Source organism: Larus michahellis, chromosome 1 (assembly GCF_964199755.1).
Source record: "Larus michahellis chromosome 1, bLarMic1.1, whole genome shotgun sequence".
Classification (NCBI taxonomy): Eukaryota; Metazoa; Chordata; class Aves; order Charadriiformes; family Laridae; genus Larus; species Larus michahellis.
The window spans coordinates 153744371-153771969 of NC_133896.1; the positions used below are offsets into that span (position 1 = coordinate 153744371).

At 40.5% G+C, this 27599-nt stretch overlaps 1 long non-coding RNA gene across 5 annotated transcripts in view; it reads left to right on the forward strand.

The window, feature by feature from the left end:
* LOC141751941 (uncharacterized) overlaps window positions 1-27254 on the forward strand; it is a 159704-nt gene extending 132450 nt beyond the window's left edge. For 4 of the 5 annotated variants that reach the window (XR_012590149.1, XR_012590148.1, XR_012590150.1 and 1 more), the window contains 3 exons: window positions 24314-24408; window positions 26449-26554; window positions 27076-27249. This is a non-coding gene — a long non-coding RNA (uncharacterized LOC141751941). Of the gene's footprint in view, window positions 1-24313; window positions 24409-26448; window positions 26579-27075 lie in introns of all 5 variants that reach the window. The other variant, XR_012590146.1, reaches the window with a different exon arrangement.
* The last annotated feature ends 345 nt before the right edge of the window (window positions 27255-27599 follow it).

Genomic DNA, 27599 nt, shown 5'->3' on the forward strand with positions numbered 1-27599 from the left:
ATTATTTTTATGGTATACTCCCCAGTCCAAAATCTAACCTATTCCATGGCTTTTGATTTGTGCCCTTGTTCATACTTGATACATCTGCTAAACTCAAAGGAGTGAATATAGCTCTTTTGCAAGTCCCAATCATAGGTCACAAAGAAATCAGTAATCACTGTCAGATTACAGACTTCTCCTTTTTAAAAATTTGCAAACCCCTAACAAACCCTATCTCAGTCTGCTCAAAAAACTCAACATTCCAGTAGCGTACAAGTCAGGACACCATTTGGTCTTACCCCCATGTAAGAAAAACACTGTATGTCTGTCAATGCCATCCACAAAATTGAAAACAATTTTTAAATTCAGATGTGTTTAATACTTAGACTTTCTCATACTCTTGCAATCAAATAAGAACTCTCCAGAAGGATGGTCTGAAGGCTTTGTCAAGGAAGCGTTATTTCTTTTTTTATCCTCAGCTGCAGTGCGAGCACAGAAGGAAGAAACATTTTCCTCCAAAAAGTTTAGTGGAGCTTGTGTGGCCAAAACAGAAAGATTTTTCTTCCTCCTTGAAGAAATCCAACACAGCTTATTATCCTTGGAATAGCTGAAGAAAGGGAAGGAGTTACCCTACTGTGTCAGTTCAAGTCTGTCAAAATACTTCCTGGCTCTCTCAGGGGACTGATGATCCCTTCCCAGCAACTACCTTCTCCAGCAGAGTCTTCATCATCTTGCTCAATTATTAAGGAATAAACATATGTACACGGCAAATATATCTTAAAAGCCGCTTATATGCTAAAATTTGCCTGCGTGAGAAGTGTATCCGTGAGTTTAAATAGTGAACACCTCTGGAGTGTGCAAAGTCTATCTGAACTGACCTTTGAAGCTTTTGCATTGCAAAGAGCAAAGGGGACGAAATTCTTTGAACAGATTGTTATAACTTGTTCTCCTAAGTCTTTCAAAGGCTACTGGACTGACAAAAAGTGTATTTTATCCACCAAGATAGGTGAATATGAATATGGAAAGTTAATCGCACAATATTGATAAAATGGCGAGAAATTCATGCAATAGGATTACATTTTATCTCAATTTTATTGAAACTAAATGGAAAGATTTTTGTATATGAAAAGAAGGTACACAATGATACTAAAAAAAAAAAATTAAAAGCTAGAAGAGGCAGAAATTCTCTAGCTACAAAGCATAAGCCATTCACTGGTTGTCTGGAATAAGAAAGAAGAATCAAAAGCTGGATATTTCCGTAAGTGTCTTGTTCATACTTCATTGCACCTTCCTTTGAAGTGTGTGGCTTTGATCACAGTTCACAGGACAGTGGACCAAATGGACTTCCAGTGTGATACAACTTAACATTCCTGTGATCCTGAATGCTGCAGGATTCCTTCATGCTAGAAGACTTTCAGCACGATGGATAAACTTGTGAGACTTTTCAGGGAGTAACAGATATCCTAGATCATTTTTGTCATTCTCCAAGAACTGTTTTTCTCAGCTGTTGTCCTGCCTCTATATTATTTTTTATGTGAATAGGCCTTTAGCTATTTTTACTGCCCAGGCAAATAGCCTCCCAGAAAAGTTTATGAAACTGGTGAATGCTAGCAAGTTGGACAGAGAGAAGCTAGCAACAAGTGAGCGAACACCTATAGCGCAGAAGTCTGATTTCATTGCCAGTTCTGCAGCGGGAGGGATTACCCCCACGTTTTTTCTCCAGACTTTACCCAAAAGCCCTGTGGGAACATGATCGCGTGACTGTTACATACAATTGAAGGTTTTATTCAGAACACAGCTGTGCCAGAGTTAACCTGATTCTCGTGGATGTGATTAGGACCAAATTTTGTCATTCCTTCTCTAACCTTACAGAAACTGAAAATCAGGAACTGCAGACCAGGATACATGAGGTTCCAATGACCCTTTCCTGACTAAAAAGTGCATGGGCCAAAGTTATGTTAGTGTCACCCTGTGATTTTCAGGGCAGTCTTTTGTCCAGGATTATTACTTTTAATTTGAACTGCTCGAAGTGATTTTTCTCTCTTTCTTTTTGGCACAAACCAGTGCACAGGGAAATGCTTTTGTAAGGAAACAAAATCTCCTTCATTTTGTGGAATCCACTAGACAATGAGGAATATTCAATTATACCCCCTCCAAATACATATTTAATTTCCCACGTTTCCAAAACTGTCTGATAATATTAGACTGTTCCTCTTTCTCACTCTCTCTCTGTATATATACATGTATTTTTTTCTTTTGCTTTGATTATTTCTTTTATATTGAAAAGTTGCCTTCACCACTGGAATAACTACTCTCCTACACAAGTCCCTCACTCTTCATGACAGCTGCTCTTGGCCCCAAAATTATTGGACCTAAGCCAAAGTTCTTCACAGTTCAGCAATGTTTGTTCGATTCTTGTCATTCCATCACAGAGATGTTGATAAGATCAATAGAAAATACTTTATAAAAGTAACCTTTTCCTCACTAAAAGAAGACCAGCAATTTCCTTTTTGAAAGGGAAACATTTTCACTGAAAATTTCCGTACTTCGAAAACCTCTAATTAGTTTCCAACTGAAACATTCATTTGTCTTCCAAAAAGCCTGCTTTTTGTTTAGTTTCACTCCTCTATCTCTCCCTCTCTTTGCTTTTTAAGAATTTATTTCTTGTTTGTCAAGGAAGGCAAATATACTAACAGTGCCTAAACTATTTTTCACTCTTAATTTCCCACTAATTTCTCAATGATACTCTAGTTTGTAAAGTCATAGCATGTGAAAGCAAAGGAAGCTGCTGAAAGAACTGTACAGTTGCCAAGGTGGCCCAAGGCTGTTCTCTCACTTCTTGGACATGGATCTTTGCACAACACCGTACCTTTTCGATGATCAAATAGCAGGATTTTTCAAGCCCATTGTTCTTGCAGCAAGTCCTGAAATCCAGACAGAAACCTCCACTGTTCTAGTAACTACTAGCTTGCACATTAAGTGATACAGGATGACCGGGTGTCAGGTAGTCCATGGTCTGCTCTAGCAACCCGCACTGTCCTGTGTAAATTTCAATATTCCAGGATTTCTCTCACTGGCAAGTGAGTCTAACTGTCTGAAAGACTGCCTCTCACACTGCAAGGTTTTTGCGCTGTAGAAACTAAATCCAGTGAAACACAACTTTCTGGGACCAGAGCCAGGTCACTCTCAGTTCAGTAGCCTTATCTTTGAATTTAGAATTAAGGGCTCACGCATGTCTCCTTTCATGAGAGGCAAACCTCATTCTTTCAGTGATCCATCCCCTCAAATATCAAACTGGTGCTACCAGTAGACTGCATCTTTGCACACATGATGAGATTTTGCTGGCAAAAATTGCGGTAGAGTTTTATTCCTCCTTGACTGAATATCTGTCACTTCCAAACTGATGTTAATTGATGCCTCCTTGCTGTGGTGGTGGGAGTTTCAGAACAGATGTTAATACAGCAATGAGCATGTTAAGGAAATTTAAAATATAAAAAGCCTAACTTCTGCTTACAGTCTATATATACTACTGCAGATTTATTGAAAAACAAAATAAAGAATATACTTTGCTGCTGGGGGTGGTGTCTGAGATTAACACATTCACTACGTTTCTCAAACCAAGGCCATATGAATAGACCTAATTCCCTTCCTTATTTTAAATGTACCACATATCTCTTTCTGCACCAGGTAAGCATCTGGGATAGTAGGGCCTACCGATACACTGTTTTTTAATCTAGCACTAGCATCTAACATGAGAGGTACAAGTCAGCTGAACTTAGAAAATATTGCTGTTAAATAATTACACAGTATCTCTAAATTATGGCTTACTGTTTCTGAAAATGACTGTATCATCCATCAAAGTATACTGTAAGCTTTTTAAATAAATGTATCGCGTAAATGTATTTTGTAAGATTACATGCAAATGCATTTTTTTCATTTGTATTCATATTTAATCACGAGTCCATTATTTGAGAATCAAGATGGGATAAATCTACATGTGAAGCTTTTATACTGCCCTGTAAGTTATACAGTATGGTTTAATATTAAGATTTTACTAGACAGTTACACAGTACTCAGTTTTAATATGGAATACTTCATCATGTTCATTATTGCCTATTTAGACTCATGTAAACTGACACTCCTGAAATAAGCAAGCTTTAAAATGTTAATATAAATGTTATGCCTCTTTTAATTGCAATAGACATCTCATTAAGTAATTTAATGCCGATGGGACCTCTTACCAATACACAAAAAACCCATACTTTGCCCAGCTTTTATATACAGTACGATATGATGGAAATATTTTTTGCCACGGTGACGTTCATCAGCTGTCCCCTTGCTCTCCATCACCTGCGTGAGGAAGCCCCAGCAGCAGGCTGCCTCGGCGGCCTGGGTTACCTGGCTCATACCAGAGCACCTTTAGCAAGGCTGTACCTGCCTGCTCAGGATTAACTAGCGGGACCTTGTCGGACACAGCACCGGAGAGCTACCTAGACCACGGCCATGGTGGAATTAGTTCTTCATCTAGGTGGAGAGAAAAACATGCATGACATTTTCATTAGCCTAGGAAGGCAGAAACATCTGGTAACTTGGTTCAGCTCATCAGCAGGAGAGCCTGTAGTTGATTAGCCCTTCTCTCAGTAGTAGGCGTTACTACAGTCAGTGGGAATTACTAAACATGGTTTCAGGGGACTGACGTTAATTTGGCTTGCCAAAATAATATGCAATTTTTTAAGGAGTTTGTGTTAATTAGTTGTATAATTTGATGTGATGTGATTGGGTTTGCACAAAGAAAAGCAGAACAGGGTTTGCTATTAGAAGCTGCAGTAGGAGAATCAAGAGGTGGCACTTAAATAGTGCACAGTATGAATTTGCAGCGGTGAAAGGCCTTAGTTCATGATCTAATTATACAATGGGATTCCCTTTCTCAAAAGCTAAAAGCCTTTTAATTCATATTTTTTCTTTTAAGATGTTTTATTTTGATCACTGTACTATTAGGTCTTGTGCACCTACTATTTTACCACAGATTAAGTCAATTTGGATATCTCATTTTGGCCTGTTTTGTATAATATTCCACTTTTAGAAGAAAAGGAATATGTAAAATGATAAAATTAGGCAATTTATAGTTTGTATAATTCCTCACTGTGTCTCTCTGCCTGCCTTCTACTCTTCATTCACTAACTCTTTTACAACTATTATTGGCAATTTAGGCTTCTTTGCTACCTGTGAAATGGTAATCAGGGGTAGCCCTGATGTCAGAATTACTATTTCTGCCAGGCTAACTGAAAACTATGTAGTCTGGGAACGTAGATGAGGTAGTCAACATCCTCTCATTAAAAGAGCCTGCTGCCTGATGGATGTTGGAAAAATTTTGTAAGGTCGCACTGAAAGGTATCTGCTGCGGGTTCTGGCTGAATGAAAAGGTTGTTTGGTTTTTTTCCTCAGAATTTACTGACTATGGGATTAGACAATGAAAGCAAATCCCAGAAATAACATACCCTTCTATGTTTCTCTGTTCTTCTCATCTTTCTTGTCTATTTGGATGGCAGATTCTTTGGGCTGATGGCTATTTCTTCCTATGTGTTTGTGCAGTGCTCTGCACACTGAGTTGCCAGTCCTGGAGGTGGCCTTCACGCACAGCTCTCATAGACATGCCAGTCAATTAACTCACAGCTCCCTCCCATTGTCTACCATCCACCACCTAGTATTTTAACATTTCATGTCACCTCCATGAGGAACAGGGGGCAGGACTTTATTTATCACTATTTGCATGGGGAAATCTGAAACATACGGTATGAGGTATTAAGACTATCCAAATTTAGCCACATACTTACTCAGGAGATTTGTCTCCTTAAGCTGTTTGTGTTGTTAATGGCTACTGCTTCAGATCACCCCTGAAGTGACACTGTCTCCCTCCATTAATTGTCCAGTGCCAGAAGTTCGACAGCGTGGACACACCTCAGGAATTCCATTTCTATCCTACTGCAAGAAAACATCTTGATAGATATGTTTGAAACCCTCTCTCCACCAGGGATGGCCAAGAAGTAGAGAGAAATGTATTTGCGTTTTGCTTGAGAGAGATCCTCTTGGGACTGAGGTTTCCTACAAACTTGCTGGGCAACGGGGAACCTTCCTACACACTGCTGAAAGTTTGCCTGAACCCTGCATGCTGAGGCGCAAACTTCTCAGAGATGTTCACAAATCTCACAGTTGCCTGAAATCTCATACAATGCAGGTTTTCTATGATACAAGGTTCCCTTATAAATGTTGCACAGAGCCTTCCTCTTCAAGTTTCTAAAAAGAGGCACTGCATAATTTATGGAATGCTCTGTTCAACATCCAACCCCTGTGAAAAAGCCCTGTAGTTTAGGTATGACTTCATATAGAATAGCAAGTCCATCCAACACAAGAGAGAGAAGAGTCATAATAGACTCTTTGTCCGAATCATCAAGGCTTGGAAGATATGAGCTTACTAGAGGGAAGTTTTTAAGAGCCCTAGGTGTAGAAAGACTGGTGTCAAAGGAAGCATGTGTAGTAAGTAGTGGAGTGGAGTTGGTATTACACATAAATAACAGGAAAGCGTGTGAGTACAACAGGCTATAATTCCATTGAGCAGCTCTAGTAACAGAAAATGAAAAAAAGAATCCAAAACAAAAAAACCCCACCAACATTTCACTCGCACAGGCCAGCATTGAGGATGCCTGGACAGATTCCAGGTAATTTCCATTAGGTTCAGTGAGGGTGCCGGTGTCCATCAGGGCGGCTGTCTGCACAAAGCTAAGCTGTCCGTCATGGGATCACCTGAACCCTTTATGGAATCAGACCCTCATAATGCTGATATGCTTGCTATTTATTTTCTATTTGAATATCAGTTATTACTGAAACCATATTTGTTTACCCTGAGCAGCCAGTTGGTACATATACAGCAATTTATAGTTACTCTTTAGCCCCTTATGCACGCTACCTACCATACTGACCAGTGTTGCCTGTTTCTGTTATGCCCTCAATTATCTGCCCCTTTGACTGTTGTCACCTATCTTATGCCTAGCTTTCAAGCTCATGGAGAGTGAATTTCTGTATTGCTTTTAAGCTTTTGCAGAATGAGTTTCTGTATTTTGTTCTGTATTTTCTACTCCATCTATCACAGTGGTGTCCATGACTGGGAATACTAGGAATTACAATAATGCTAATACTGAGCAAGATTGATAGGAGAGAATTAATGCATCTGAGAAACACTAAAAAATAAATGTGTAATTTTGTTCACTGAGGACACTTCATATGAAAGACTGTTGTAAGGCCAATGGTTTAATTACTTCTTGTAAGCCACTCAGAAACTGTACAGTAAACAGGCTTGAGAAGTTCCTCATTATTCAACGCCTGTGCTATATATGGGTAAATATCTCTTATATCAGAAAGATATGCCCCTCAACCTGTTATTAATTTACCAAAAAAAAGAAAGAAATTTCTTTGAGGAAGCCTACTGTTTTAGGTCTGATTGACTTCTACAGTCTCATAGTACAACTACAGAAATATTTCAATTGATGTAGAAAGGTTAAATCTTTGTGTATTTAATGAAAGGCAGTAGCAGTTAGTGGAAAACCAGGGCATAAGTACCATGCTAGTAACTAGGACTGGTTAAGCTAACCTATACAAAACTATATTAATTGTAAAAGACCTTTGAGAGGGGTTCCAGTGAATACAAAGAAAATTTTCAGATTTTACTTGGATATAAAAGAAGAAATGGATATAGAGATTAATAGTGAGTTTCCTTTCTTATCAAAACTGCATTTTCTTTGTTTCTCTCTCTCCTGTCCCCTTCGCTTCACCAAGTGATACCAGAAGGACTTGAGCCAGGCAATTTTCCTACTTTGGGGTGAATTACAGAAGTAGCTTGAGAACAATTGCTAAATGAATGGATTTTAAAGTCAGTAGTGGTATCAGTATTGAAAGAGATACAGAACAGACAGCTGAACCTCACGTAGAACAACAAGGTTGTCATTTCATAGTCACCTGCATACACTGTGGTATTCCCATATGAACTTCTAGACTCATGAAATCCAACAAGAGGGTTTTCATCTGTGTCAGTGGCACCAAGGTTTCACTTGATGTGTTCACACAGAATTTTCCTAGAGGGCCTGAAAAGCTCGGAGCCTGTTGTGCTATCAGTTTTCTTCTTGTTACCCACGTGTATTTTCCTTGTGAAGTGTGTTACAGCTTGGGAGTGTCCAGTCCTGTGAAAGGTAATTTAGTCAGAGGTCCCTAAGTCAAAAGCTTCACAACACAAGGAAATCACAAGGAAATCTAGTAGAACAGAAAGTACTGACATTACAGAACAGTTGCTGTAAATATGCAGATCCCTTTTCTTCATAACTCATGATTTTAAGATTACAGAATCACAGAATCACAGAATCTTCAGAGTTGGAAGGGACCTCTAGAGATCACCTAGTCCAACTCCCCTGCTAAAGCAGGATTGCCTAGAGCACATCACTCAGGACTGCATCCAGGCGGGTCTTGAAAATCTCCAGAGAAGGGGACTCCACAACCTCCCTGGGCAGCCTGTTCCAGTGCTCTGTCACCCTCACTGTAAAGAAGTTTTTCCGTGTATTTGAACGGAACTTCCTATGTTCTAACTTGTGCCCGTTGCCCCTCGTCCTGTCGCTGGGAACCAATGAAAAGAGTCTGGCACCATCCTCCTTCAGCCCACTTGTATGCCATAATAAGGTCTCCCCTCAGCCTTCTCTTCTCCAGGCTAAAGAGTCCCAGCTCTCTCAGCCTTTTCTCATAAGGGAGATGCTCCAGTCCCTCAATCATCTTGGTTGCCCTACGCTGGACCCGCTCCAGTAGTTCCCTGTCCCTCTTGAACTGGGGAGCCCAAAACTGGACACAGTACTCCAGTTGTGGCCTCACCAGTGCAGAGTAGAGGGGGAGAATGACTTCCTTCGACCTACTGGCCACACTCTTCCCTATGCAGCCCAGGATGCCATTGGCCTTTTTGGCAACAAGGGCACATACTTGAAGATACTCTTCATCTTTTGAAACAGGGCTGAATTCTCCACACTTCATCTCATTTCCAGATGTGGTGATTCCAATTTTTCAATCAGCATAGATTCAAATAACAGTTTGAGTGGGTACTTTCCCCCATTAAAAAAAAGTCAAGTACAATTAAAACTTGTTCAAACTTCTTATTCTAGCAGTCGAATACAAAAGGCCAACAACTTAATTTTAAAAAATACTGTCTATGTGTACATAACTTTAAAATTACCCATTGTCACATAAGTCATTCCTAAGCATTTGAAAATGAGTTACCATTCATGCTGAGTTGAAAATTCCTTTTTTTAACCATTTAGCCACAAACTTTTTCCTAAGACTATTTAAGATTGCAGCTCTCTGCCTTAAAAATTTCCTAAGTTTTATTCAAGCATCCTCTGATGTTTGGATCTTGAAGAGAACTACAGAACAACATAATGTCATGGCTTTGGACTTATGACACTTCAGTGTCACAGGTTAAGTGCTTTATTTGAGGATCCACAAAATGTCAAAACAGAGAAACGGTAATGGGCAATATAATTAGACTGTGTCACAAGGTGTTTGCAGAAAGGCGGGAAAATAGTCCATTTAACCTTAACTTTCATACTCCTGACTTCTAAGTCTCATCTAGGAGAGGCCAAACATAGATCTGGTATGGAATTGTGCAGTAAGATCCCCAAATTAAACAATTAAGTAATACAATTAAAAAGCTTTTTTTAATAAAAGTTTAAGTGTAATGAGGCAAAAAGGATTCACCGTCTGGCAACATTTCATTATGAAACTCAGTTACACAGCAAAACTATCAGTTTTCCCTTGTTGCCTTCCAAGAAAATGCTGTTACTTTCCAGAAGACATTATGCTCAATTAATCCCCAGTGGCATCGAGGGATGCTAGCTGCGTGTTCCTCCACCAGAAGCATCCTGCGCACGGTGAAGATGGCAGGCTAATTTGCACAGCTACCCTCCAGCAGGGATTTTGCCATTAAACTGGGTGTAACTCCAAACTCTACATTTACCTCTAACCTTCCCTTCCCTCTACCCCTTAGGTGATGCTGAGCTATTTGTTTGCGTGCAAAATCTGATGACATTACAAACTTTCCCTGCTCTTTCGTCTTTTTTCTTCCCCTCCATATTCACTTTTTGCTTTTTTCCCTGCCACCTTTGCAAAATCTGCCGAGGAAGAAGGATAATTAGCCCTCACTGAGCCTGTCTTCCTGGGGCTAGGTTACCAAGCGGCCTTACTTAAAACTGACTCCAGTATCTCCATGCTACATGCAGTCACTTCTGTGTTCTGACTGCAACACAGACATAAATTTAGCTCAAGAACGCTTTGGTGGGGGAGGCTGTCTTTTCATTACATGCGCAATATCCATTATAATGGAACCTGGCTTCTAGTTCAGGGCCTGAAGGCATATCACAATGCAAATAATAGACAATAATGATAATAAAAAGAAAATTTTCATCACAAGAAACTTGATTAGTCTCCTGCATCCTGGGTAAAAGTGTCTATATTTATATAAAGTTTTACAATTTTTGTTTTGTGTTTTTAAATACAGCGCCAGTTAAGACTAATTCCCTATTTCCCCTGATTTCCATGCAGATATATTTATGTCTCAGTATTCCAGTGAGTTCCCTTGGCTGATGTTCGAAATGCATCTCTAAAATTACTGTATCATCCCAAATTTAAGCTTATGGAATCTCCACAGCAACAATTGTATCTGGGTAACAAATTGTTTGTTAAATGGAAATGGAAACGATCAACTACTTGGATTATTTCTTGTGATATTCTTGCAATGCGACGCTTTCATTCACATGCTGTTAGAGACTTACTGTGACATGCAGCAATGTTTTCAAGATGCCCTACAGCTCCCAGAGGTGTCATCACGAGAATTAGAGGTCTCAGCAGTTTCTTGATGGGATGGGATTTAAAGTAATATTTGTACATTACTTTCTTGTTTGAACATTACCCCTAATAACATACCCAGCTATATCTTCTTTTCTCTCTTCACTCATACATAGATGAGGAGAGCCTACAAGAGAAGCAATCGACTTCTGGTAAACTTGCAGTTTTGAAGAGCAGATGATTCAATCACTTGGAGGTCTACTCTGGATCAGTAGTATCAGTCCTATAGCAACTGCACATGAGCAGCAATACATTTTCTTTTGGGTTAATTTTCTACATGCCACAGTGTCCCAAATTAATGGTATAGGCTTTTATTTTAGTATTTATGTCACTAATTTGGTTCAAGTCACTCTTTGGGCCCTATAATGCAGTAAAGATAACTGATTATAGTAAAGAAATAATTTAAGAAAAATCAATAGAAAAGGCTTCTATGGCAAAATAATTGGCAAAAGACACAGATATCCAACAACATAGGGAGAATATGGATAAGTACCCATTTAATCACTTTCACAGAAGTTTATATGCAGATGTGCCCTAGCTGAATTAAATTTTAAGAATAATTTTATAAGATTTGTGTTGTAGCATTCTTTATGGTGAATGTTTCTGTGGGAATCGATTCTCTATTCAATAACAGCCAGAGATATTGCTGCCACAATTTTATGTAGACTGTTCACTTGGAGTTTCCTAAAATTCATTGATATGTAGCTCATGGTTACTGAGCTACAGCATTTAGACCATTCCCTATTCCTGGCAACTAAGTGCTATTTTCTTTCTTCTGGATGTGGCAGAATGTGGCTGAGTCTGGGATGAACATGGTGAGAAAGTACCATCAAAACACTGAGATCAGATATACATAAACCGCTAGTAAAAACATTAATGTACCTACTATTAGTGGAAAATTAAGCATGTCTTTGTTTCTACCTCATTAGCATGTAATGTCTTCAAGGGGCTGGTGACAGACCCATCCTTCCTGGATTTTTCATATTGGGGGCAAGTCTTTCGTCTCAAGAAGGAGGATGCTTCGCCTTCTCTGAGCTTCCCAGCTTTCATTCCCACCATCCTCCCAAAGAAAGACTTGTTTTCTTCTTCCACCTCTTCTCCTGTGAACTTGCCCATCTGTTTCTATTTACTACCAGATTCCCCCCTCCCACACTCCCCATACAGTTGGTGAACCGCACAGTACCCTCCTCCTGCCTCTTCCTCCCCCAGGATTTTGCCCACGGCAGCACTCCCTCCTCTTCCTGAGGACCCATTTCCCCGAGTGAGGGGGCGGCTCGCACCGGGCTTGCTGTCCCCGAGGTTTGTGTGTGGCATCCTGCCTCTGGGCTATGAGAGATTCCCAACCGACCTTGTAGCTCTGCTGACTCCCCGTCACCCCCTGCCACCCACCAGCTCCTCAGCTCAAACCCCAGGACACAGAGGGCCACAACACAGCACGTCGAGGCGTCTGTGCTGAGGGGTGTCATCAGAGGTGGTGTAAAATTGACGCTGCTTCTCTGGGAGGACATCTCACTCCAGGGCACGCATCTACACATGTGCGTGCCACGTTCCCAGCACCACAGCTCCTTAATACGTGTATTACTTCTTGCTCCCTCACCTGTTTGTGTGTTGGCTATAAGCTGCTCAGAGCAAGACATTGCTTTCTTAAATGCTTATGCAGCACTTAGCACAGAGACCCTACAAAACCAAGGCCACACAGCAATAAAAATGCTAGTAACAGATAATGAGTGGGAGACTTCAGAAATAAAGGAAGGAAACAAAACAGGAGCTGACAGGATAAATATTTGCAGAATAATAGTAGGGGTCAATCAGGAACCTGCATCCTCCCTCTCCTATCATCACACGAGGGTAAGGAAATACTGCCTGAAAGTAAAAGCTGATCTTTGGAAAGTCTCGAAAAAAAAAATATTTCCCCTCCCCAGCCACAGTGTAAAATTAGCTTGTGGCAATAATAGTTACACAGATAGTACAAAATACTTGTATTTATCTGTTTTCTAAGAAGGATGCTAATCCCATGCTTCGGGCTTTAGGTCAGTCTCTGTTAAAGACAAGGAAGAGACCTGATACACTGGTACTTTCAGAGAGACTGAATATTAGACCTGAGAGACCTATCATCTGACAATGTGTGGCATTTTCTACAGTAAAGAAAGCAAGGAGGAAGCAGAAGGCTGGAGGGCAAAAGGAAAAAAAAAAAAGAAAAGATCCATCAGAATAAAAAGAAAATAAAAGAATGGTAAAGAAAAAGAGTAGAGCTGATGTTTAGGTAAACTCTCTTTTATTTTGTTCCAGCTTAATATTTCAGCGGGGCTCTCCATAATTTTTATTTAAAGACTATGTGTTCACCTGTGTTTTATAGAAAAATGATTTTGAGGATCATATTATTTGACTTGGAAGTTACCTCCATTGTTTACCTAGGTGATTATCAATATACCAGTAAGACTGATTTTGTTCCCAGTTACATTTACAGTAATATTGATTTATTACTACAATTAATTAATCCTAGAGAGGAACATCCAGCAATTAGCAATTTGTGAAGATCAGATACCATGTGCTGTTACAGTTAAAGTATATATATTTTAAAGCACCAGGTATAAAGACAAAAAGTTATCTACTTTAAAAAATAGGCTATTGGAGAAAATATGATTAAAAGGTATCTAATTATTGCATAAAGTAGGACAAATAGCAAAAGATTGATGAAACGTTCTGGACAGGATAGCAAGCTAAATATTTGTTGAGATTTGAGCAACTTTGTTTTGGTTTTGCTCCTCATGTCCTCCAAGGTTCCCCCCCTGCCAGCCAGCCCCCAAGAAAGAAAGAACTGATCTAATCCAAAATACTAAGACAAAGTTTATATTTTATGTGTTACCGACCCACCTGAAATCGTAACTGGAGGTAGCTTTACCTGAAAGCCTGAACAAAGTGGTACAAAGTTAATCAGTGTTATTGCGTAGCATGCATTTGCAGTGGACCTATTCTGAACCGTGTGTTGGAGTTACTCCTTTTCAATATTTTTTGAACTGTCCTTAGTCCAAGTGAACTTGATGTCTTTCAAAAATTGCTCCTTTTAAAAAAAAATGTAGCCTGGAAACACAGTGCTTCCCCAGAAATCAGAAGTATTGACTGTAAGAACAGTATGTCCACCAATCAAAGCAGTGCTCCACAGTGTAATTTTTAGTCTGTGTTTTCAGGTTAACTCATAGCTCACTGTTGTTTTGAGAAAAAACATAATAGGGAGTGCCAGTGAAACGTTAAAACATAGAAAATTAAGTCTGGGGCAGAAATATCCCATGCACACTTCCATTTCGTTGAGTTACTTTAGCGTTTCTGAGTTTTGTCTGGCGTTCATGCAAGACAGTAGTAATTGCAGCATAAACAAGTAAAGAGCAAATATACCTTTATTTGGGTTACTCGGCTTTCTATCCTACTGTTTTCTCCTTTATATTAGCCCCTGTTCCATGCCCCAGGGCTCCTTACCAGCTCCTCATTAAGGCATGCACCTTCTTGTGGCTCCCTATCAGCCTCCTGCACTGCAGCAATTAACCCATTATAGTACCAAGTACACGACTGGTGCGGCATTTATTCGGATTCATAATACTCTCTCATTGCATGCCAGGTTTTAAAATTAATTTTGAAGGAAAGGAGAGATGCGTTGAAATACATCAGGTTTTTACCAAAAATAGATCATGCCATACTGCTCTCATAACTTTCTTCATAAATAATGGGTTTTTTTCAAAGAAAGGAAATACAATAGATCTCACTCCTGTGGGCATCCGTAAATCATATTATAGGGCGTTGCGGGGGGAGGGGTATTATTTAAACTGCAGAAAGCAAAGATCTGTAAGGAACTTACTGAAGAAGAGGTGACTGTGGGTCGTGCTGAAAAAGGATCCATTGGGGTGGGCAGGGATTAGTAGTGGAGTCCTACACAGGCTGCTCTTAGGACTGATCATTTCAGAGGGTCATTATTTTCATTAATAACCACGCTACAGAAAAGGAATTAGGTGATATTGAAATTTGCTGGTTACACAAAGCTAGGAAAAATGACCAGTATCGAGTTGTGATAGACCAAGCAGAGGAAGGGGAAGCAAAGGAATGGGAAGGGACTACTTGAAATCCAGGAGTATAGCCTGACGATGGTACACTTCAGAAGACAAATAATGAAGCAGTGGGTTTAGACACCCAGTTTGGGTGGATGGCATTTCTTCAGCAGCTGGCTAAAAAGAGAGGTACAAGTTAGGTACTTAGACAATTTGGATCACACTCCTTGCTAATAAAAGGTGGCTGTGAGCCTCAGATAAGTGGTGCCTATAAAACAAAAGTGTGATGAGGGAGAGTTATCCAGCATTGGTGGGGTTTTCATCTGGTTTTTGTGGAATGCTGCTGCTCTAGACAAAGCACAGGCACACAGTGTACAACTTGAGTCACCCTTGTGCAAGAAAATTAACGCAAACTGGGACAAGCACCGGGAAGGTGTACTGGGAGGAGGAGGAGTAGAGGCTATCTAATAAGGAAGACTAAAAGTACTTCACTTGTTTACACAAATAAAACAAAGGCTGAGAGGGAACATAACTGTTGTCTATAAATATACAAGGAGGGAGAAGAGCTATTTAAAGGACAATGTTGACATAAGAACAAATGGTTATAAGATGGCCATGAATAAACTCAAACAGGAAATAAGGAGGAAGCGCTGGAATGAAATCCTGGAGCAGCCCTCCAACAAGAGTAGGGGGAGCAAGAAACTTCGGTGCTTCTAGTGTGAAACTTGAGCACTTCATGAAACCAATTACATGATGTGTGGTTGACAGCAAAAGCTGGGGTTTGAACCTGATGCAGGAGGTCCTTTTAAATCCTATTTCCTACGTTTCCAGGGGAAGCTGATTTAAATCTTCAGCAAGAGATGTCTTAGATGCTGATAACAATAATTAATACCTTGCACTCCAGTAATACCTTTCCATCTAAAGACCGCACAGCATATTGAACACACGTGGGAATTAAACATCTAAATATCCACCTGTGTTGTTACTGTTATTTTGCAGCCAGGAAATGGGGTGTCCTGAGCAACTCTTTTTGGATCACTTGGAAAAATCTGTAAAAATGAAGAATAGACCTCACAGATCTCCTAGTCTTAAGAAAAAAACCTATAGTTCTGAAAATTGCCATCATGTTTTCAAGGCTTTTTAATTCCAGAAAATGTATGAATTGTATACAATTGCTTGTACAAAGCTATAAGCCATATGCTGTTTAGCTTAAAATGTCAATGAGCGAGTCAGCAACAACAAGAAAATGAAGGTGTTTGTAAATGTTGCATTTAAAAAGCATTTAGAAAAATGAGAGCGGTCCTCCAAAGATGTACACATCTTCAAGATCAGAACAATGCAGTATTTCACAGTCATTAAATAACGTGTCACGTAGCTACAAACAAGAATCATATAGCTTGAAAAAATGTTGTTTTCCTCTTGGGGAGCTGGAACCACACCAGTTACATGTGTGTTAATTCCCACTCTGACTTCCACTGGGAAAGGCGCCAGGGGTGGCGAGGGACGGAGAGCAGTTGCTCCCTGGCTCTGCTCCCTGCCCTGAAACCCTTCCTTCTCAAACCTGCAGAACCCCAGCCACACTTTGCCGGTGTACAGACAGGCATCTGGCATGCAGAGGAGACTGAACATGCTAGCTTGGCTCTTTTCTGAGGGCTTAAAGTCCTCTGACTTGTCCCCGCTCTTCCACCTCCATCAAGGGAGCATAAGTCCCCCCTGGTTTCTTACTTGCCACAGGGCTTCTTGCACTGTGCTGGTCCCTAAGCAGTGAAGCACTGCATATAGAAGTGCATTCAAAGACCTGGTTTGCACAATTCCCACCTACCAATATCCTCCTGCTTCTTCCAGTGCCATGTCGGATGCTGGATATGGCTCCTGAACAGAGCAGTAAGGCCATTGCCCGCAGCTCCTTCAAATTTCTTCCCTCTGTGGCCTCTGCCAGGGCATTTATGAGCCCCAAGCAAAGGGGAGCCAGCTGGGCTCCCGTGCCTGTGTAGAGCCATACCCCAACACGACAGACTCTGCCCAGAAAAATATATACTCTAAGTCAAAGGAAACCACACGCACGTGTAGCTGAGCACTGAAGTTGGCTCCAGCGGTGAGCAGACCCTGTTAAAAGCAGGTGCTTGAAACAAGACCAAGAACCTGCCCAGGGTAAAGCAGCTTTAAGGCTGAAGACTACAGTTCAGCAAACACGGGGTGGGAAGCAGTGTCGTGCTGGGGGCGGGGAAGGATGGGAGAATTTTTCAGTTGTCTGAATACACTCCATGTCAAGAAATTCAGTTATCTTCTAGGTGGCTAAATTTTACGTACGCTTTTTTGTAATTGGCACAGATCTAGCTGTGCAGAGGACCGATGGTTAGACTGCCCACACCCTTCACCCGCTGCTCACTCTCCTGGACTGTAATCTCTCCAGTGGACAGTACAAAGAGCCTTGTTTTCCCAAAGCTCAAAACAATGAGGCCCTGATCCTTGTAACACCATACAAATAACAAACAAATCATAGGAATTCCCATACACAAAAAGGCCAGATTCTGCCCATAAAAATATATGCTCTGTTCAAGCCAAAGGAAATTGCACGTGTGTAGCTGAGCACAGAAGTTGGCTCAAAGCCCACTTGTAACTAAGCCATGCATGTGAGGACAGAATAGAGCCCATTGTCTCTCAAGAGCTTTTTAATTTTTCTTTCTTGTTCTCCAGACATGTATTACCTAAACCGAGAAACAGAATTTTTCTCTAATGTAACATGTCTCTGACAAGGATTTCTTTTTAGTTGTTTTTACTTTTTTTTAAATCTGTTAACTCCAACTTTAGAGGCTGCTGAGAGAAAGTGATGTATGTCTACAGTCTCTTCCTATAGACCTACCTGAGGAAAGTTTGATCTGCTGTGGATGGTGCCTGGGGCGGCCTCTGATCAAGTTCTGCCCCAACTCATTTCATCCGAGACAAGGGGTTTCTTCCCTCAGGTTCCCACACAGCCTTTTCAAGGCCAAACTTTTCCACATATGGACTAGAAGATAGACTGCACTAGAAGACAGAGTGGAAAAGTGTCCTTTCTGACTTTCCTCAGCTTACAATGTAGTTTTACTGCCCTTCCCTTGGTTTCTGCCACTTCCTTTTTTTAAGGGCCTTCTGAAGAGCAAAGTGAAATACAAAGATTAAAACAGTTTCCAACCACATTAACTTTCCATAAGTTTCTCTGCAGTGTCTTAGCACAGTTCTGCCAACTCCTTCCTATTCCTCCCCTCTTACCTCCAGCGTTTTCTCCCTGTGCGTCCAGAAGGTCTTCGCAGAAACCCAAACAGAAGAAAGCAACATGACGCTTGTTTCCCTACTTTGCAGGAGAAAGATGATAGTGTGAGAAAGATGTTTAGCCTAAAATGTCTTTGTGGCTGCTGCTTCTGCCCTGGGACACACCAGCATATCAACTCAGATCAGCGTTTTTAGAAAGATCGGTACATATGTTTAATTGGAGAATCTGCCTTGGTTCCAGATAGGGCTCCTAAAATCTAAAGAGGAGATGGCTGGAAACCTTGAGGAGTGTCCATTTGGCTAGGAGTAACCTGGGACCAAACAAACTCAACAGCCAGTCTTCTAGTCCCTGACCCCATCTCCTCCTCTCCCAGCCTCGCTCCCCACCTGAAAGGGCTCCGTTGAACAGGCAGAACTGCATCACTAAAAATGAACCCCCAGCTTGTGTTAACAATCTTCATCTGTCCGCTCTCTCACATCCAAAACCTCGGTATCAAAAACAAAGGTGTGTTCATTTTGGTTTCAAAGCAGCTCAGGTAGAGCAGATGACAATTCAGAAACTTGAGAAAATCCGCAGAAATAAAATAGCTGACGATGAGCTGATAATGTATGACTTAAGGGTATTTCACCAGGATTTAATAATACTGCGGAGGGAAGGAAGCATTGAAAGAGCGGTTGTTTACTTATTATTTTCAACTTCAGCATTCATTTGATACATATTAGAGGGCTCAAATGCAACCACATTAGCGGCTAGGAGGTGCACTTCGCTGTGAGCTTGTGGGAGGTCTTGTGCTTGAAGACACTGAAGTATTTTGCTTTTAAATGCTCTGTGCTTTTTTCTTTTTTTTTAATAAAAGAAAGAGTTATGGGATTTAATTAAATCGGTGGTCTGCTGGCTTTTTCCAGTCAGAAGTTACACGTAAGCTGTCTCCTACATCCCTCGCTCTTCCTCTCTCCTCCTCTCTCTCCTTTTTCCCTCGCAGAAGGTTTTGTTAGGCATGTGCATCCATTTCAGAATCTAATCATAGACAACTTAAATCTTTCCAACGTTACCCACATTAGTAATTGCAAAATAATAAACATGACAAAATTCAGATTAATAGGGCATCCTGCGCAACTTGGATGGCGGGGAGAGCCCTCTGGAATTCTAAGCGTAATAGGTCTGTGTTTATTTCTCAACCGACGGCATAATGTGACTGATTTACAAGAGTTTAACTCAAGTGTTAATCTGACAGTGACGAAGAGCTTCTCAGTGGCAGAATCACTTACACTATCATATTAGTTGCCTCCTCTATTAAAGCAGTGTGGTCGATAATTGGAATGCTTTTATGTCTAGTGGTTCTGACAAGGCTCTCTTTAGGTCACATATGGGCGGTCTGGCTTGCTGCACAGCTGAACAGTGGCAAATGATTTAAACTGAGAAAGTATTGTTCTCCTCGTATTATGGAGCAAGGGCAGTTCAAGGAAAGTAAGGCTCTGCACCGGCTACCTGCTGGTGTGTAGTAAAATAAGATGGACATGATACTGGGTTGGGAGTACAATTAAATCTATTTTGCACCAACGTGTTGGTGGACAGATGAGTTTCCACATGGCAGAGCTTTATGATCTTTAAGGTAGACTGAACTAATAGATTGGTGTGGAGCGCACTGAAGTTACTAAGGATGAGAAAGCAAGCAGCAGTACATTTGAACTACAGGTTTCTCATATGCTCCACGTCATGCTGAGTTTTTATAGCTCCTGGCTTTCAAAAAGCCTGTTTCAAAGAGGTTTGCGCTAGACTGGGCATGCAGTTTTGCTCTGCAGATATTGTCGCTACCGATTTAGTGGAATGCAATTAGGAAGCCTAAATTAAGTGGTAATGGAGAACCAGCTCTTGAAACTGGGGTTTCCACGGCAACCACTGCTTACAATACAGCCTTCAGTTAGTTTTCCCACTTTATCTGCAAAATGCACAATTGAGCTTTAAAACAGCTTTGTGCTGAAAAGCGCACTGTAAACAACTGTTTGCAATGAGAGTTTTACACTGTCTTTAAATACAACAAGCTATCAAATAAAATTTACTTGTCCACACTAATAAAAAAAAAAAAATCCACGCAGTGCAAAACACTAAAGGGTCCAGAAACTTATTATTCATTCTGGAATTTTATATATAATACAAAAATTCAAGATCTTGTGGGTCCTCAATTTGTCTTTTAAGTCTTATCGTTATTCCTCAATTTTAAGACACATAATCCCGTATCTCTCAGTAGTGAGAAGAACTGAGCGTTTTGGTACAAATACTGCATTTATCGCAATAGCAACACTATATAGTTATAAAGTGCTTTTTGCCTAATGTGAACTAATAAATGTGCATTTTCATTAGACTTCCTTTAACATCTAGCAATCTTTTACAGATTTTTTTTTTATTATTCCCTTTATAATATATTATTATGTCCTTCATAAATGTTCATATTTTATGGCAAAGTAACACTGTGCCATTTCTGAACTGCTTAACATTCTTGATTGCTTTAGGATCATAGCCCAACTTTTGCATCTTGTCAAATGTAACCGCAGGTGATTAAATATGCGTAAAATATGGGAAAGTGGAAAGGATGATGTTAAGGTCATATGTGTAATTTGTATTGACCGCCCTTTTCATGATAACCCCGTCAAACCGAATCTCTAAACTGAAATTACGTGTTTGCAACCAATTGTTTCTCCTCTGTTGTACAATCACTAGTCCCGGATTAATACTGTCAGGTGATTTGTAAGAGTTGTAATCGTGGCAGTTTTTAATTTCCTTTTTTTTTCCCTTTTTATACTTATTTGATTTAATCGAGACAAAAATCTCAGCGAAAACATTTGTGTAAACTTGACCAAGGTAATTTCAGAAGATGCATCACGTAATTTTGATTTTTGGCCTATCAGCTGGCAGAGTCCTCCCTCTTTTAAGGCAACGCTCTTCGGAAAAAGGGAAGAAACGCTTACACCACCGAAGGATTGCGCACACCGATTTGTGTCTCAGATGAAGCACGGCAACCCAAGCACCTCGCAGTGTTTCAAGGCTGATGCCCTTGTGTGTGTGTGAGCGTGTGAGCGTGTGTGTGTGTGCGCGTCTGTGTGTGTGAGTGTGTGTGTGTGTGTGTGTGTGTGTGTGACAGCAGCCACACCAGGTCGATGCAGAGAGAGAGAGAAAAAGGTGTGGGGGGTGAAGGTGGTGGGAAGGGGAGAGGAGGGGGAGGAGTGGGTGCCTTCCCTCGGGAGCCTGCCGGTCAGAGGACTGTATCTTGGCATCTGCAGTCATGGATAAATCTGGATTTGATATAGTCTCGGCAGACTTTGAACGTGCCAGGCAGGGAAGCTTGCCCTTCACAGTACGGGTGCGCTTTCAGCCGTGGCGACGGGGCTGCGTCGGTTCTGATCTGCTCGAAACAGCCTTTTCAGCGCTAACCGAAACCAGAATGAGGATGGGAAGGCTGATTGCAAAGTTCACATCTCCTCCGCTGTGTGCCGGTGCTAATGGGAGTTTCTCCTGTGATGGGTAGGTCATAAAACACACAGCTGTAGAGAACTGTGCAGGGTGAACAAATCAAAGAACTTAGTAATAAAAATGATGTGTGTGCCAATATTATTTAATATTAACTTGCGAAAATTGTTGAAGAAACACATCTTCGTCATATATCAGAATTGGCTCTAAAGCTGAATCAACGCATTAATAGGGTTATTTGTAATGATATTGTCCTCGTAAAGGCTTTATTATTTAGGAATCAGAGTTGGAAATCGTAATTTCTTTAATGATTTTTCATCACATAAATTAGCCTGCCTCAACTCCTCCGTCTAGAAGGCAAGAGGAGAGGTTGAGCTGGTCCCCTTCCTCATTCTTACACAAAATCTGCTCATTTGGACGGGTCCCAAATTTTAAAGAAACAAGTTCCTGGAAGAAATGCAGGATGCCAGTGCGCACAAGACTTTCACAGGGCATCTCGTTTCAACACTGACTGCCTGCATTTTATCGGAGTACTAAAGGACACATTGAAATTATTTTGTTCTGGCACCGGCGCGCGTTGTGATGTGTATGCATTCAATTGCACTTGACAAATCTTTGGGGCAAACAAAACGGTCTAATGTAAGGAAATATCTTAGCATATTCCAAAATGACATTTTTAGACCAAACATGTGTTCGATTGATTTGCCTTCTCCAGAGATCACTTTTGAATCCAGGCCAGCGATAAGCAGGATGGGGGGTGTTGGGGAGGGGGGGGGGCGGGGGGGGGCAGGCTCTCGCTGAAGGCCAGGGGGGTCAGCCCTGCTTCCGCTGGTATTTCCTGCGCCGCAGAGTCCCGTACCTAACTGTACAAATAGCTCCACATGGCACCCTGAGAGCGTGCCAGGGAATTTTATGATCGCACGCCAAGTATGGTTGTCAGGTTCCACTCCACTGCTGTGTGTGTATGTGTGTGCTCATATGTGTGTGTGGCGGGAGCTAACTTCAGACTGAGTAATTACCATAATCCAAACAGGGCCTTTACCATCTTATTTGCATTCAGCCAGCAGTGCTGTTTTTATCAGCACCACTACTGAATTGTTGCAAAGTTTTAATTATCTTGACAACTCTCCTTTTTTTTTTTTTTTATTCGTTCCTTTTTCTTTTTCTTTTTTTTTTTTTTTCTCCCCCCTTGGGTTGTGTTTGGATTTCAGCAGTCATCTCCCTACGGCAGCAATCAGATTTCTGCAACAGGAAGTTTTCTCACTTTTTCTTCTTCTAGTAGTAATTTATAGTATCCCGCCTCAAAGGCTGCTCAGAGTGGGTACAGAGAGGTTGCCTTTATTAATTAATGCCTAATATTTTTCGCAGCAAAAGTCACTCCAAGTGCCTCTTTTTAAATTTTATTTGAAGTCCTGGTATGACTTTGCACATGTGTGTAGGCTTGCTGAACTGAAAGAACCCATTTCCTATGCAGACAGCTACCCCCTTGCATAAATGTTTGCCAGACTAGAGCTTTAGTTGTCATGTTTTCTGTATTTCCATAATCTTTTGATTTAGGATTAGTATAAAATGTATCACGTCACTTATATTTGCTCTCTCTCAAACACTCCGTTTCCAGTATTTGAATGCAAAGTTAGACAAATTCAACCTTGAAATAAGACACCGTTTCCTAGCAGTAAGGGTAATTAGGCCCTGGAAGAGCTTACCCGAGGAGGAGGTGGACTCACCATAGCTCGGAGTTTTTAAAATGAGATTAGACATCTTTCTGAAAGACATGATTTAACCCAGCTTCTGCAGAAAGATACTGGTGTACGTATACAGGAGGTCAGGCGAGACGATCGCCAAAGTCCCTTTCGACTTCTGAGCCTGTTGGCCTAGAAATCTGAGTTCGGATTTTAGGGTCACATTTAAGGATCAGTTACAACATCTACCTACAGAAATTGTCTTTTGGGAATATTAAGATGAAATATTTTTCAAAATTGTGCTGTCCGCTGCAGGCAATAAAGTTTTGCTTGCTAAGTTTTGCATTGCCTTTTGTTTTGCTTTTATAAGCAGTTAAAAATCACACAGATTAATGCAGATTAAAGTATTCTAGTATGAGATCGTTGTGGAGGAATAGAAGGCTTTAAAGCCTAAAGATTCATGAACTGAACAAATGCAAAAATGATTTCTAGGCTGTTGGTTTCTCGGGTGCAATAAATGCTTTAAAAATAAGCACAATTAATATTTTTCTAACCACAGAATACTATGATTGTATTTAGCTTCTCATCTTTTATGAAGTTTATGCATCAGATTGCTTATAATTGCTATCAAATGGTATGGTGGTATTCTGTTTGTCTGAAAGGTAAACAAATTCTGTTTAACAGTCTTTAGGCATTTGTTTTGCTGCAGTTTGGCCTTACGAACACCTTATCCTTGTTTTCCCTTTAAAAGGAAAAAAATTAAAGGTAAGAACCATTAGGGATTTCTCTTTAAATCCAGCAATCTATGCATACTACTAAGAATCAATGCTCTGTAAACTGTCTGGTGTTCTGCAATAAATTCTAGCTTTTATAGACTTTTGCTGGGCCAGGTAGCTGCTAATGCCATAGAAATTGATTATTTGTGGTGTTCTTATCACTGCTTAAAATATCTAATTGCTTTTTCTCCACAGATTTGGATTTGGCTCGCTTGATGCTGGACGATTAATGAAGGAAGCCCTAACTGGACAAATGTTGGTCTCCTGAGACAATGTGTTGTTGATAACAGGTCTGATTTGAGCAAGTCTAGTCAAATTCAATTTTAATAGTATTTAAAGACACACGCAGGGCACATATCACTGAGTTTTGGGCTGGTTTGTTTGGATTTTAAGTCTGTTGTGCTACTAAAGTTTGTTCCCATTAAGTATTAAGCTTTGCAAAGCAGGAAAGACACATATCTGTCAGCTGCAAAGACGTGTGTTTTGCCTCAGTATAGCAAGTTTTGTTCAAATTTTGCCTTTATTCTTTCATACTTATGCAGACTGGGGTATGTAATTCATCACTGTATGACTGCTCCGGGGGAGAAATTATTGCACTCTGATTATTTTGAACCCTAAAAATTATTGATTGAGGTAAAGAAGAGACAAGAAGGTATTGCAATCAGTTCTCAATCTAGGGAGGGCAGCCTTCTTTAAAGGCAGCTAATCCTTAGCCAAAAAGCCGTATGCAGTTGCTGCTGCTCCCGTAGGATTTTTCACGTAGCTGTGCCTGCGTCATTTATGTGAAGTTAAGTACGAATCGTTTTCCGCTGCACTATACCAAATCAAGATAACCACCAAACATCAAGTCACTATCTTACTGGATCGCTGCTGTCAGCCTGCAATTCAGCTCACAGCTCAGTCACAGCTCCAGCTGAGGAGGAAAAAGTTCACCTATCCCACCAGAAAAATGGACTCCAGGATGTTTCCCTTCTGCATCGAGATGAAGCAATGACATATAGAGTCAGTAGGGTCCAGAGTACTTTCCTCCTTCCAAGAGCTCCCATTTTCTAGAGAGAGGAAAACCAGAGGGAAGAGGGACTTGCATCCATGCACCTTGCGCCCCTCCTAACCATGGTGCCAATCTTTCTCCCTTTGTCCCCAAAAGGAGGGGACACCCCAGGTCAGTTCTCTCTCCAGCCCCAGGACAATAAGCCTTGTCACTGCCACCTTGCAGAGACACCCACTAGGCACAATGCTCTGAATCAGGGTGTTCCCTCTCTGTTGGAGACATGTCACACTTCAAGAAACAATTTAAGGTTTATTCGTCTGGAGAAAACAAAAGAGGAACCACAATTTTTTTTTTCCTGTTGTGCAGGTAGAGAGCAGTTACCTGGGAGGAATTCATCCCACAAGCCAAGGCATGTTACTGCTTATCTATTTTAGCCAGAATAATGTTAACATAGACTATGCAAGTGCCTGGTTTTGAGCACTTGTGGATCAATGACTTCTGCATGCTTTTCAAGCATTTCTATGGAAAGTGTGGGAAACATGCACTAGAAACATGCCTTCCTGTGGGACAGTTGCTTCCCAAAGATGTCTCCTCCATGCAGTCCTGCAGTGATTCTCCAGCAAAGTCAATGGCTGGGAGTTACGCCCCCCTAAGGGACAGGAACACTCTCCCTTTTCTCTGGATCAATGTTACTGCGTAGAAGGCACAGCAAGGAAGTCTGTTTCTCGATATTATACCTACTTGAGGCTCCTGAAAGTGTGATTAATTAGGTGTGATTAATTAAACCATGAGTCATGACCTTCTTTTTTTCCTGTCACATGACTTATAAACAAGAGGGCAGTCAGTGAAGTTAAATGGTATAGAATAGTAAATTTAGAGGAAACAAAAAGAAATGAGTTGTGTTGCATGTGGTCAACCTATGGGATTTGCTGCTACAGGTGACCGTATGATAAATAAGGTTCCTTGGCTGGAAAGAGCAGGTGTTAATGCTATTACCACAATAGATGGGGCCAGTTCTCTGTTCCTGGGACTTCTGGGTGCTCTGGGAAGGCAGAAGTGAGTCCTGCTTGGCTAATAAAGTAAGAGCAAGTGCTCCACGTGCTGGGAAGTCAGGCAGGAATGTTGTTCTCCATGGACAGCAGCACTGCACCATTAGCTTGATCTATGACTTGCCATTTTGTGGTTTGGTTGTTTGTTTATTTGTCTGTCTTTTTAATTCCTCTGGAAAATACTGTACTGGCTCTCTCTGTTGACTGAATGACCAGGCTTGGGCAGAAGATATAGCATTCTTCTTCTCTGACCTTTATATCGAAATTGATTAACAATAATTCTTTTGCAGAAAAAGATTGACAATAAGATGTGGATGTTCATCTTTAATGAACTCTAGTTACCAAAGTGGAAACCAGCTAACTTTGATGGCGCGGCTGACCACCTTCACAGCAACAGCTGAGTATTTACTTCTTGAAATGGTAAAGTAATGCAGTATCCATAGATAAGAAGAACCACCTGTTGCTCTAGTTGTTTTTTCCTTTTTCCCATATCATTGATTTCTTGGGACCTTTCTCATTACTGGCAGAAGCAGGATGTGCTGGCTAGTATTTATGCAGTCCAAAATGGCATAACTTAAAATTAGAGCCTGTGTAATCCTGTCAAGCACTCAGAATTATTATGTTTATGTATTTTAATCTTTGTAAAGTAAGGAGTCCACTCACAATCTAATTGTTTTTGTTTATTAACATGTTTGCCATTTTACAGAACAGTTCACTGGAAGGTGCCTACTTTATATTGTTCTCACTTCCTAATAAAAGATCTTATTTAAAAGAGTCTTTCTTTCAATTACGAAAATACTTTTCTGATCTCATTAAGCCCAAAAAAGATGAAGTGTTATTTTTCCTTTTTATTTGTGACAATACAAATTAAACACACCTATGGCGAACTAATTACTGTTTATTTTTTTTTTATACAGAGCAAGCCTGTTAACTGTGAATGCGAAGAGACAAAGCAAGCAAAAAACAAAAAGAGAAGCTTGAAGAGCTTTGCTGCCATATCATCTATGACATTGTATCAGCTCCTAGTTTTAGGATCGATGAGTGAATAGGTATGTAAGAGAGACACTGTTATTCTACAGAGGAGTTATTTCAAAGGAAATAAAGAAAAAAAAAATAAAAGGCATGTAAATACATTCTCAGACACTATATAATGGCAACACTAGAGAGGGAACTTAATTTGGTCTCTTAATTTCAGTGAAATAGTATTGAGCAGAAGTCTAGATAATAACGTCCTTGATCTTATCAAGCATTGCCATAGTACTAGCATTGCCATTTTCCTGTTGAGGTTACTCATGTGAGAGAAACCACTCTGTTGTACAAGTTAAAGGTTCACCTTCTGTCCTTCATTTTTGTACTTAAACTAGATTTGGGCATTTCAATGTTCATGCAAATTGCAGCATCTTTCAGAGTTGTGCACTTTACATTATAAGACACTTTCTTA